Genomic DNA, 13905 nt, shown 5'->3' with positions numbered 1-13905 from the left:
CCCGAACGGGAAGGCGGCGGCGGCCAACTTACAAGGTTCCTTGAACACTGGCTTCCACAGTTACTGAATCTGAAGGCTGGATCAGACCAGGTGAGGGTAGAATAGGCCTACCGGGTCGCAATACGCGGGCCCGGCTCAAACCAGCGCCCCCACCCAGTCCTGTTCCAGCTGCAGAGCTATAAGGTGAGGCAGATGCTTTTGGAAGCCTCCAGAAATCTTGGGAAAGATCCACAAGCCATGACTCAAAGGATCCAAGATTATGTTATTTCAGGACTTTTCCCCAGCTTTGGTTCGAAAGAGGAAGGCATTTGATGAAACAAAGAAGTGTTTAAGGGATTTAAACATTCAATACTCCTTGCGCTACCCAGCTATACTACACTTCAGCCATGAAGGGTCCGTGTTTAACTTCGGATCACCGGAGAAGGCTAAGGAACTTTTGGACTCTCTTAAACAAACTATAAGAGTTAATTGATGTTGTTTTGCCCTACCCCCACCCCGGTCTACCCCCCTTTGTTTCCTTTCATTATCTTACTGTTTAATATTATCTCCGAGGGGTGGGAAGAAGGACTTATTTATTCATCCTTTACTTAGCGATTTCCTTTCCCCCCTTTTTAAAAATTTATGTATATATAGGCCAGGGGGTCTAGTTAATGTAGATGGGGGGGGAAGATGGCTACCTTATCTTATTTTATGTTTGTCCTTGGGAGTGGGGTTGTTTTCCCCTGTTATTTTGTATTAATATATTTAATTATTATTTGATGAGGCTGTAATTTTATAGTCATATATGTTCATATATGGTATGAACATTACCAAATATATCCAGGTGTTGGTGTGGGTGGGGGTGGGAGATAGGGTGCTCACTGTTAGTTCTAGTTCAGTAGTATACTTGAATTTTCTTTATCCTATCGTGGGGTGCCTGGGTCAAGGGTGGGGCACTGGTTGGGAGAGGTTATGATGGGTTTTTTTGGAAAGGAAGTGATGCCCCCTGGGAATAAGGGGGAAGATCTCCATTTAAATATATTTCATACTTTTTTTAACTATTTAGAAATGGTTTTTTTATTATATTGATCTGAATATACTAAAGAGCATTTATTTTTGTGAATTTTATATGCTCTATGCTCGGGACGTTTTGGATAAATACGGGTTTTATCGTGATCTGATGTTAACACATTCCGAGCATGTATATAACTGCTCAATTTACGTGTTATCCGTTGGATTTTTTTTTCTCGTGAATAATGTAAGAATTTTAATGATACACTCTGGTTAGTTGTAAGTTAGATGTGTAGTTAGTTGAGTTTTGTCTTTTTTTTCTCTTGGTATTTCTGTTTTCTTGTTTGATAGATTTTGGTGATCATTTATTTAAGATTTAACTGTATATCAATGTTTATACTTGGGTCTTTTAGTTTTCTTTTGCAAACTTGTGGGAAAAAAAACAAGGGGGACAAGCAGAAGAAATGTTTCCAACTAGAGGTGGGGGACAACACAATGCTTTACCACAAGATGATAGCTACAAGGCACAGACTGTAATATTTGTTCAAATCAATTGAGTAACTACCTGGAAAAGGGATAAGGTTATAAAAGACACAGAATGAAAAGTAAACAATGCTGTTTGAAGAATTGGTGTAATTTGAGATATTCTTGATAATTCTACAATAAAACAAATTTGATTTATAATAACTATTATTTACGTGCTATCTGTAAGCCATTATTGGACATGTAACAATTCACTTGAGCTAAGTGGCTGCATTTTGAAATATCACAGGACAGTTACTTAGCATCACACTTTAACTTGCGACTTTTAAACTCTATTCATTTACACATTAGTGTTGCTCACTCCAGGTTGGTATCTTAAAAGTAAATTTGGTCCATGAACAAAGTTTATCCTTCCATGCATTTTAATAGCAATGAATTCCTAACATCACTTATTAATTCTTTCAAGTAAGGTTAATTAAGCATAGCCTCGGATCAGAGGCTCATCTGAATGGTTCATATTTTGCTATGGTTCTTAGAAGGTAGGTGAGCCAAACAATACAAGTTTTCCTTATTAACAGCAGTTGATTTAAGATCAATTTATTTTTGTCCTTTCATATCTAGGTCTAAATATTAATTTTGAATTCAAACATTTTGGTTACTAAATGGTGAACTGATTGGAATTTGAACAATCAGTAGCAATGTTCATCTGCCCACAACAGCACTCCACCCCTGCCTGCCAAGTATTCTTACCCATGCTTCAACATTACCTAACCAATTACATTTTGCAGTGTTAAATGCAATTTATAGGCCTGGCCAGTTTCTGTAGCTCTGGAAAATGGTAGAAAATGCATGTTACCAATATAAGTGTGTTGCTTCTTGCCACAGCTTGCTATTAACTTTTGATATTGCACTCGTGATGCCTCCAGCTCTCTGAAACTGGTAAGAAATACTAACAGGTGCAATCCAGAATGAATTATTTGGGCACTTTGTTGCTCATCCTGGAGCTAAAAAGGAGCAGTTTGTTGCAGTTATCCAATTCACAGCCTCCACAACAAAATCAAAATATCGTTGGTAATGAATGGCAACCAGTTAACAATCTAGAGGTTTATGCCACCCAAGAGTGATTTCATGGCAGCAGTGATATTGAATACCATTATAAACTAAGAGTCATTCTGGTATAATGCACGTTTCATCTATGTGAATTGGTTATAAAGTGATTGACAGATTGTGAACGATGTCTGGACAACACGAACTTTCTACTGAATGGGTATAGCGAGTTTCTATAGCAATCTTCTACAGTGCCATTTTCTATAGCAGTTTCCATAGCACAGGCTTGGGGAGGAAAGCAACTGTCGCATTATAACAGAACAACCTGTATGACAGTCAAGTTGAGCAGTCAAATCCTGAAGTCATAATAAAATGTAGCAACAGATCTCTTACGGTATCGTGTTAGGAACATGGATGTGGCATTACTTGTGAATATGACTTGTCCCCTTCAGGTATGATGCCATGCAGGAGAAATGCTCAAAGCAGGTCCTGAGATCAATCACTGATCAGTGTGAAGGCTGATTACCAAACTCATCTCACCAACAGAAATTAATCTATAACCAAGCTTGCCATGGATTACACCATTCTTTAGAACCTTAAATGTGAAAATCACTCTCAATACATAATGAGTTAGATAGTTACAGCAAAGAATTTTTAAATATTTTCAGTCCTTCACAACCTCATGTTGTCCTAAAGTGCTTCACAGTCAATGATGTATTACAATGCATAAGATTTATAAAAACATACAATATGGAAACTGGTCAGAAGTAAACACAAATAGCAATGGAAACTGGTCTACGGCAGCATTTAAGCTCCACATGAGCCATCTCCCACTTTATTTCACTTTGCCAGCATATTCTTCTACTTATTTCTTCCATGAATACTTATCTAGCTTTCCCTTAAATGCATCTATGCTAACTACATTGACAGTTCTCATTCCTGCTCAATATTGACCTTTAAATAAATCCCAACATCTGATTTGTTGATCAGCCAAAAGCTTACACACACTACAGCAACAAAGGATTCAAACCAGGATGCTTTGAAGTTAAGAAGAAGGGTCTCTGGACCCAAAACATTAACTCTGCTTTCTCTCTACAGATGCTGCTGGACCTGCTGGATTTTTCCAGCAATTTCTGTTTTTCTCCTGAAGTTATGGTGTTTCAAAATTAGTTATACATTGTGTTAGCTGGTCTTTTTAAATAACCAGTCTACAATTATATTGGATCACCAAAAACACTGGACGTAGTCTATACATACTGCTGAAATGTAGTAAAAATGTCAGTGAATTTGTCCACAGCAAGCACCAATAAACAGCAATGTGGTGATGACCTAATCAACAGTTTCAGTGATATCAATTAAAAAAGAATTCTGTTAAGACAATAAGCAAAGTCCTTAACTCTTCTTCCAACAATACCATAGAATTGTACATTTACCAGAGAGGGCAGAAACGGTCTCAGTTTAACATCTAATCCAAAAGATGGCTCTTTCAACAGTGCAGAATTCCATCAACATTGCTCTGAATTTTGTGCTTCTCCAGTCTTTAGGGTGGTACACGACCCCACAGCCTAACCCGACTAATTCATTTCATTTGTTATTACTATGCTGATAAATACGTCATGGGAGAATTTGTAATTGGATCATTGTCGCAAGGTGTCTGTGAGCTTCAGGATTCAAGCAGTCCAATTTCTCAATGAGCTCTTCTTGGCAGATTGCTATTTCTTCCACACCACTGTTTCCACCTAGTCAAAATGCCACCAATATGTTCAACACCTCAGCATAAAATCCCAGCTATCTATTCAGCTGGATATTACAATTTGATAGTCTAGAAGTGATCCCAACATCATGGGAAAATAGAAGAAATACACTGAGGAGCATTCAGCTAATCATGAGTCTGTCAATATTCAATCAGATTATGGCTGATCCATAACTTTACATCGCATATTACAGTAAATGCCAAATACAAATCATATGAAGCATTCCATATATTTACTGCCTCATCTGACATATCACCATCCGTATTTTACTTTAAGGAGGACAGATAAAGCAATCCAATTTCATTTAGGGCAATTAAAGTTATCCAACATAACTACTCTCCCTTTCCAGACAAATTCCTTTGAACAGTTCTATATTAATTAGTTCCTTTCTCTATAGTCTGTGACTGAACAGCGACATTCACTAACTGCTTTCACTTATCAGACATTTTAATCCAAAGTTTCTCATCTAATTCAGATTCTCATCTGCAAGGAACAACATTCTCTTCGGGGATGGCAAGAAAGCAAGAGTATGTGCACTCAAATACAGCCTCATCATGTTCTCAACTCATCCCAATATCCTCCACATCCAATAAAACATTCAGCTGGGCAGACAATGATGTGTAGGCAAATACAGAGTCTATTTATGCACTACAAGGCTCCACACAGAACAAAAGTGGCCAGTGAATCTGTTCTGCTGGCTGAAAGAGGAATATTAATTAATTATATCATCACGAGATTTATTTTCTATTTATCTAAGTGCCAGCATTGGATCATTAATTGCCAGCCTAATGCAAAGACTAAGCAGGACACAGAAGTTCTGAGGAGATTTGGGACAGACAGGAAAAAACTTTATTTTGGTAATAAAAGGTTGAGATTCTATGGAATGCACATTTGTGCTTGAAACAGAGACTACTTCAAGTGACTGTTCTTAGTTGTTGATAAAAGAGGAACATGGAAAGAGTAGGCAAAAGGAATAAGATCTACAGTTCAGGTAGAGATTAAATAGCACCAGACTGGCTTGAGCAAACTACCTGTTTTAACACTGTAATTGTGTGTTAACTTTCTAATCATAACAGTGATTACTCAAGTTGTAAGAATATAATTAACATTAAATTTTGATTTTTGTTTTGTTTCAAATGCCTCCATGACCTAGCCCTACCGTACCTCTAATCTCTGTCGAGAGTGTGATGCTGGAAAAGCACAGCAGGTCAGGCAGCATCCGAGGAGCAGGAGAATCAACATTTCAGGCAGAAGCCAATCTCTTCCAACCTTCTGAGATTCTGCACTCATCTAATTCATATCTTGTGCATTTCCATTATATTTACTGCACCATTGGTGGCAGTGTCTTCAGTGCCCAGGCCCCAGGTTTTGGTACTACCTCCCTACATCTCTCTGCCTTTGAAAAACTCCTTAAAACATATCTCTTTTAGTCATCTGACCTAATATATCCTGTTGTGGTTCAGTATCATACTTTGTTTTAATACAGTGCCTGGAGATATATAATTATTTAAAAAGGTATTAAATAAAGTTATTGTTGCTGAATTTCAGAAAAGTGGAAGCATACAAATTTGCTTTAGGCACTGGGCAAGGCAGTGCATTCCTAAAGCTTGTCTTGAATTACCTAAAATAGTCACTGCAGTGATATTCTGATATTCTTAACTGCTGTTTCTCAGTTTGTGCAGTTAGCACATTCTGGATTTCACTGAGAAATCCCTATGTGTTCAGGATATGAAAACGGTTTTGTGGCTTTAAACCTTTAACTGTACATTTAAAGTGTCAGGTGTATCAGCTGGTGTTCGTTCAGTCCAGATTGTTCCTGCTCACCCACAACTCAAAGTTGTTAATAAGGCTAAACCAAGACCCAACAGGAGCTTAACACCTCCAAATGGAAAAAAAAATCAAATATTGAGAAAATATTCTGTAAGATTTAACCCAATAAACAAACTATTTTTCTTCTCATTTTTTCTTTACAATTGGCACTGGCTCAGGCTGAGGTAAGATTCCAGCAGAATAATAATTAGGAATTGTAGCCTTAAATGATCTTAATCTCTTGCTCATAACATTTAATTAGTATCCCAACTGCTGCTTTGGCTAAAATTAGCTAACTCCAAATATCTAGGGGTTCTTTAACACAATGCTGGCATCCCTACTTCAGAGCCAGGAGACCCAGGTTCAAGTTCCACCTGCTTCAGAGGTGTGTCAAAACTTCTCTAAGCATGTTGACTTGAAAATATCTAAACTAGTAATCTAACTTACTATTCTCTGGTGTTGATGGTTGAGCTCAAGGGTGTATTGACCAACAGCCTAAATTATTTTGGCTTTTGTAACAGCATTTGTTCAATATCCTAATCTGAGGTGGCAGTTCCATTATTGATCAATAATACCAAATACTGTACCGAGTTGAGCGTAGATTCTGAAGTATCCTCTACTGCAAATTTAACTATATTCCTTCACAGAATCACAAAAGTGTTAGAATCTGAAGGAATTTTTTTGGTACAAGACAACTTCTAAAAAGTTGCTAAGGAAGTATAACAGCTACAAATTTCAAAACAGAGATTAATAGAATTTTGTTGGTCACAAGTACTAAGGCTTACAGAATCAAAACAGGCAAATGCAAGGACAGATCAGACAACAATCTAACAGAATGGCAAAGCAGCTTTAAGGATTGAATGACCAGGAAATGTTTTTAATGTGATCACTAGAGTATATCATTTCGGAACTAACTGACAACTACATAGCCAGCGCAAGATCTTGTGTGAGCAATCAACAAATGCACTCAGGCTGCTTTCTACAATTTCATGTCAATAAATACAGAAATAAGGTAGGAATAAAACATATTGAGTATTCACAGGGCTCTACACAACAAAAACTGCCCTTTCCCTGCACAAAGTATAAAAACTCAGACAGCAAGCCAGAATACACTGAGGAAAATTTATATTTTCCTTAAGATCACAACATCTATTTATATATGTTATTCCATGCATATCAACCCTGAATTGATTACTGAAGAGCTAGTGAGGTCAAAAGAGACTGAGTGGGGAAAGGTTGGAGTTGACACCTTGTCCTTGTACACTGCTCAAAATCTTGGGCCAATCCATGGCAGAGCACTAATATGAAACACTCCACAAAACCAAGATGACTAAAATATCACACTGTGATTTTATATTTATACCACATTTCCTCAAACAGCAAACTTATACTAGATTTGGCTATGAAACGGAAACCAAGACCTAAGACATCTGACATCTGTAAACTACCAATCATGGCCTTAGTCTAAGGCCTTTACCTCTGGGAACGAGAGAGTTTCAATTCTGTTAAGACACTATTCGAAAGCAATTTGTTTGACAGACAGAAGAGATGAGCCTGGTAGGGGCTGGCTCCGAAAGACATGCTGGGAGATGCAGTCTTCCCTCCCACTCCTTCCATCAAAGTTTGCGAATCAGGAATTACAACCCCCCCATGATGAACCACACGGGAACGTTGCCCATCCTTTTCCCACACCAGGATATTCTTAAAATACATATAACTGAGACCGAAGACGAAATAAGAACGAGTTACAATTTAAAGGGTCAACTTTCATTGATGAATGCTGGCCGGTTGATGTGTCAAAGGAAGGAAATATGCAACCTCACTGGTGCAGGCTAGGATTTGTAGTCCATTAGCTAGCTCCGGTTAATCTAGGGACAGCTCCAAGAAAATCGTCAAACTACAATTCCCGGCATGCGCTGCGAACGCGTCGGCAACTTCCGCTGTCTCCATTATCTTCCCACCCCCCCTCCCCTCCCGCTAAGGCCGCGACGTCTCCCTGAGGCAGAGAAAGCGCCGCAGGAGGCCAAGGGTCAGGAGAAAAGGCGACAAAACGCAACCGTTACAGTTACGGCGTGTTCCGTCGTACGGTCAGGTTAAAGCAGCGTCCGCCGGTGCCCCGTGTTGGCTTTCCCCGAGGCCCATCACTCTCACCTGAGCAGCTACTCGCTTCCAGCGGCCTCCACTCCTCCACGCTACACGTCACTACGGCCTCGTTCCCGCTCCCTCACAGACCCCACCAGCCGACACCAGCAAACATCGATCGTGCGGCGACTCTGCGCCGCGCCTTTGACGTTGCCACATGTCCTGCACTTGTCGATCCAAAGAACTCGAGAGGTTGCATGTTGTTCACTACTTCACCTCTGGATCTTCATCATCGCCAAGGATACAAACCCATCCATGGTAGCATTAGACAAAAATAAAGATGCTGGAAATCTGATTTTAAAAAAAACAGAAGTTGCTGGAAGATGTTAGCATGTCTAACAGTTATCAGTGGAGAGAAATCAGTTAATGTTGGCACAGATGCTGCCAGATCTGCTGAGATTGTCCAACAGTTTCTGTTTTTGTATCACAGCATTAGAGTGGCTAGAACGAAAGGAGATCATTGTAGTTTTCTCTGTAGCTCCCTCACACTTTTTCTTTTCAGGTTCCTCTTTTGAAACAACCATTTAAATTTTGAAATAATCACACTCTCAGTCACTGCAATGCAAATCCTATTTGCTCATTTCATTTTTAAAAAATCCTCTCATTTCCCAATGGTTATTTTTGCCAATTACCTTAAAACTTACCCCTCTGGTTTTGGACTCTGTTTGCCTTGACCTTTAATTTTTGAACACCTCTGTTAACCTTCTCCAAGAAAAACAGTTTTTATATTCTTCACCACAGACTCATTGTTTTTGTACTTGATCTCTATAAAGTCCAGGCTCCCTAATGCCACTTACTAAAATTGTCAATAAAAACCAAAAGAACTGTGGATGCTGTAAATCAGAAACAAAATAGAAGCTGCTGGAAAAGCATCTGTGAAGATAAATCAAAGTTATTATTTCTGTTCCAGTTCTGAGGAAGGGTCACTGGACCCAAATCGTTAACTTTGATTTCTCTTTATAGATGGCTGCCAGACCTGTTGAACTTTTCCAACAACTTCATTTTTGTTACACAGATTGTCATGCCAGTTTGACAATTTGTGCACATATCCCTTGTTCCAATATTCCCTGTGGAATTATTCCTTTTGTATTGAACGTCTTTGCTCTTCATTGCAAAATATCCTCCTTCACACTTGGCAAAATTAAATTTCAAATGCCAATATCCAAACCTTCCACCAGCCTGTTGTATGTCTGCTCTAACGGAGTTTAGCACTGTCCTCAACACAGTTCATTATATGTCAAAGTTTTGTGGCATCTTCAAACTTGAAATTGTGCCTCACACACCAAAGTTGACATTTATAAGTATAAGAATGTAAGAACAAGGAGCTGAAGTAGGCCACCTGGCCCTTCAAGCCTGCTCCGCCATTCAATAAGATGATATTCTCATAGCCTCAGCTCCACATACCCACCATCTCACTGTCACCCTTAATTCCTCTGCTGTTCAAAAAATTATCTACCTTAGCTTTAAAAACATTTACTGAGGAAGCCTCAACCACTTCAATGGGCAGGAGATTCCATAGATTCACAACCTTGTGGGTCATAGAGTCATAGAGTTGTACAGCATGGAAACAGACCCTTCGGTCCAACCTGTCCATGTCGACCAGATATCCCAACCCAATCTAGTCCCACCTGCCAGCACCCAGCCCACATCCATCCAAACCCTTCCTATTCATATACCCATCCAAATGCCTCAAATGTTGCAATTGTACCAGCCTCCACCTCATCCTCAAGCATCTCATTCCATACACATACCACCCTCTGCGTGAAAACGTTGCTGGTCTGTTTTATATCTTTCCCCTCTCACCCTAAACCTATGCCCTCTAGTTCTGGACTCCCCCACCCCAGGGAAAAGACTTTGTCTATTTATCCTATCTATGCCCCTCAGAATTTTGTAAACCTCAGCCTCTGACGCTCCAGGGAAAACAGCCCCAACCTATTCAACCTATCCCTGTAGCTCAGATCCTCCAACCCTGGCAACATTCTTATAAATCTTTTCTGAACCCTTTCAAGTTTCACAACATCTTTCCGATAGGAAGGAGACCAGAATTGCACGCAATATTCCAACAGTGGCCGAACCAATGTCCTGTACAGCCGCAACATGACCTCCCAACTCCTGTACTCAATACTCTGACCAACAAAGGAAAGCATACCAAACGCCTTCTTCACTATCCTATCTACCTGCGACTCCACTTTCAAGGAGCTATGAACCTGCACTCCAAGGTCTCTTTGTTCAGCAACACTCCCTAGGACCTTACCATTAAGTGTATAAGTCCTGCTAAGATTTGCTTTCCCAAAATGCAGCACCTTGCATTTATCTGAATTAAACTCCATCTGCCACTTCTCAGCCCATTGGCCCATCTGGTCCAGATCCTGTTGTAATCTGAGGTAACCCTCTTCACTGTCCAGTACAACTCTAATTTTGGTGTAAACTTACTAACTGTACCTCTTACGCTCGCATCCAAATCATTTATGTAAATGACAAAAAGTGGAGGACGCAGCACCGATCCTTGTGGCACTCCACTGGGCACAGGCCTCCAGTCTGAAAAACAACCCTACACCACCACCCTGTGTCTTCTACCTTTGAGCCAGTATCCAAATGGCTAGTTCTCCCTGTATTCCATGAGATCTAACCTTGCTAATCAGTCTCCCATGGGGAACCTTGTTGAACGCCTCACTGAAATCCATATAGATCACATCTACTGCCCTGCCCTCATCAATCTTCTTTGTTACTTCTTCAAAACACTCAATCAAGTTTGTGAGACATGATTTCCCACACACAAATAAGTTCCTTCTCAATTCAGTTCTAAATCTGTTCCCCCTAATTTTGAGACTATGATTTCTTGACCTAGCTTCACCCGCCAGTGGAATCATCCTCTCTCCTTCTATTTTATCTATTCCTTTCATAATTTTATATGTTTCTATAAGATCCCCCCTCATTCTTCTAAATTCCAATAAATATAATCCCTGTCTACTCAGTCTGTCCTCATGAGCCAACCCCTTAACACTGGAAACAACCTAGTTAAACTCTTCTGCACCCCTTCTAGTGCCAGTACATCCTTTCTGAAGTAAGGAGACCAGGTGTGGCCTCACCAGCACCCTATACAGCTGCAACATAACTTCTCTGCTTTTAAATTCAATCCCTTCAGCAATGCAGGACAAAATTCCATTTGCCTTCTTAATTACCTGTTGGACGTGCAAACCAACCTTCTGTGATTCATGCACAAAAACACCCAGGTCCCTCTGCACAGCAGTGTGCTGCAGTTTCAATAGTCCTTTTCACTGTTATTTCTACCAAAATGGACGACTTCCCATTTATTAACATTGTACTCCACCTGCAAGACCTTTGCCCATTCACTTAAACTATCTACACCCCGTTGCATAGTTTCACAGTCCTCCACATACGTTGCTGTACCACTCATCTTAGTGTAATTTGCAAACTTTGACACACTACACGTGGTCCCCACCCCCAAATCATCTATATAAATTGTGAATAATTGCGGTCCCAACACTGATCCGTGAGGCACATCACTAGTCACTGACTGCCAACCAGAATAGCACTCATTTATTCCCACTCTTTGCATTCTGTTGGTTAACCAATTCTCAATCCATGCTAAAACATTGCCTGTAACATCTTGCATCTTTATCTTATGCAGCAGCCTTTTGTTGGGCACCTTGTTGAATGCCTTTTGGAATTCTAGATAGACCTACTGGGTCCCAGTTGTCCACCATGTTCGTAATGTTTTCATAGAATTCCAAAAGGTTAGTTAAAGATGACCTGCCCTTCATGAACCCATGCTGAGTCTACCCAAAGGGACAATTTCTATCTAGGTGCCTTGCAATTTCTTCCTTGATAATAAACACAAGCATTTTCATCAACTGTGCCTGGAGGATCATCAACTCGGTGAAGGATGCTCTCTGGGCGGTCCAAAACCTGTTGATCTTCCAGCTGAAGGAGTTGGCCCCGACTGAGTGTTGCAGACTGGCACATTCCAAGGTCCAGGACTACGTGTTGAGGGACGTGCTGAAACTCGGGCAGCTGCCGCCAAGGCGCGGTGGGGAAAGACCACCGTATAACATCTGTCTGCCTAAGAAGAACAGGGGGCCCACCCAGTCATTTGGGCTCTGCTGACGCCTCAGCAGAAGAGCTGGATAGTAAAGGTACAGACTTGTATATAGGAAAATATAAATCTTGATGCCTGTATGAAAAGAAATGTAATTGTGCACAAGAATGGCATGACGATTTGTAAAGAGATCCAAATAATTTTATGAATAAAGTATATTTTTGAAGTAAAAAAAAGACACAAGCATTTTCCCCACTACAGAAATTATGCTAACTGGTACATAATTCCCTACCTTTTGTCTACCTCCCTTTTTAAAACAGTGGCATCGTAAAGAAAAGTGCTAATCCAAGTCCCTCTTTCTTCGGCAGTTTCTTGAGTTGGAGGATGGCTGCCATTCTAGTTCAGTTGCTGTTGCAGTTCTGCAGGTTTTTGATAACGATTTGATTTTGTTTTTGTTAGAGTGACCCAGCAGGGACTGTCGAACCTGTTGAAGTTTTGTTTAAAAGAGCAGAAAGTTGACAAGTGATTGAGTTGAAGTATTTAAAATGATAAAGAGGTTTGCTGTTGGTGTTGGATATTTTGGGATTGAAGTTAATAGAAATGTGTTGTGTAAGGATATCTATCAAGTGATTTGAAACAAAATTAGGTGAATGAAGTTGAGGTGCAGCTCAAGCATGATCTGACTAAATGGTGAAACAAGCTTGAGAAGCCGAATGGCCTCCCTTCATGACATTTTAAAATGAATTTGTAGTTGATCTCACTTTCTGTAATATGATTCAAGTACCTAATGTTTGGTCAATGTTGACACAGATAGACATTGCTGTTTGCTGAAACAAGTTTATCCACACAAATAACATCAACTTCTAGAAAGCTTGTAAATTATTGTGGGTTCTATTCACTATGGGGCTTTGGGAGAAGATGTATTACAAAATGATGGACAGCCAAATATGTAACAAAAAGGCATGTGCCTGTTTTAGGACAGGGCAAATAACAAAAAAAGTGTGATTGGACAAATCACATTTTCAATATGTATTCAATATGATAAACTTCATGTCCAAGTCACCTCCTTTCTTGGAACTATATTGCTGTTGCTGCATTTTTATTGGATTAAAAACTCTGGAACTCCAAATGGCCTTCAATGGTTCAGGAAGTAGAGTCATGGCCATCACCACCTTCCCAAGGGGAAAAAAGGGAAAGGCAGTAAATCCAGGGCTTTCTGGCAAGAGTAACTATGAAATGTATATAGTTTAAAAATGTGTTCCTTGGATATACTTATTTTGGAGGTGGTACTGCAAAGGTTCAGAAAGGGATAAGAATGTTGTTCTACATTGACCTTTTGAATACATTGGATCTATACACTGTTTAGATTGAAATATATTTATGTACAAATGTCTGTCCTAGACTGACTTACTCATGTGACTCCTTCCATGAGGCACACACCCTACAGACAGACAATTTAGGCATCATTTCAATAAACTCCTCCTGGGGACATGTGATGATACTATGGATTTAAGAGGTGTAATTTGTCCATTTTTTTTTAATGAAAGAAGATTGAGAAAGAGGTGCTTCTGTCTGTTGCAGCTAATATCTGGAGTTCTCTTCCTGCTGCTAGAATTTCAT

At 39.8% G+C, this 13905-nt stretch overlaps 1 protein-coding gene across 1 annotated transcript in view; it reads right to left on the bottom strand.

The window, feature by feature from the left end:
- The window catches only part of rer1 (retention in endoplasmic reticulum sorting receptor 1), a 32647-nt gene extending 24285 nt beyond the window's left edge, over positions 1-8362 (bottom strand). Inside the window, exon 1 of the mRNA XM_072586293.1 lies at positions 8235-8362. The gene's annotated coding sequence lies outside the window, so the exon portion shown is untranslated. The remainder of the gene's footprint in view (positions 1-8234) is intronic.
- Positions 8363-13905: the final 5543 nt, after the last annotated feature.

Source organism: Chiloscyllium punctatum, chromosome 16, assembly GCF_047496795.1.
Source record: "Chiloscyllium punctatum isolate Juve2018m chromosome 16, sChiPun1.3, whole genome shotgun sequence".
Classification (NCBI taxonomy): Eukaryota; Metazoa; Chordata; class Chondrichthyes; order Orectolobiformes; family Hemiscylliidae; genus Chiloscyllium; species Chiloscyllium punctatum.
The sequence above is the reverse complement of the archived record's forward strand: the minus strand, read 5'-3'. Positions and strand labels throughout refer to the sequence as shown.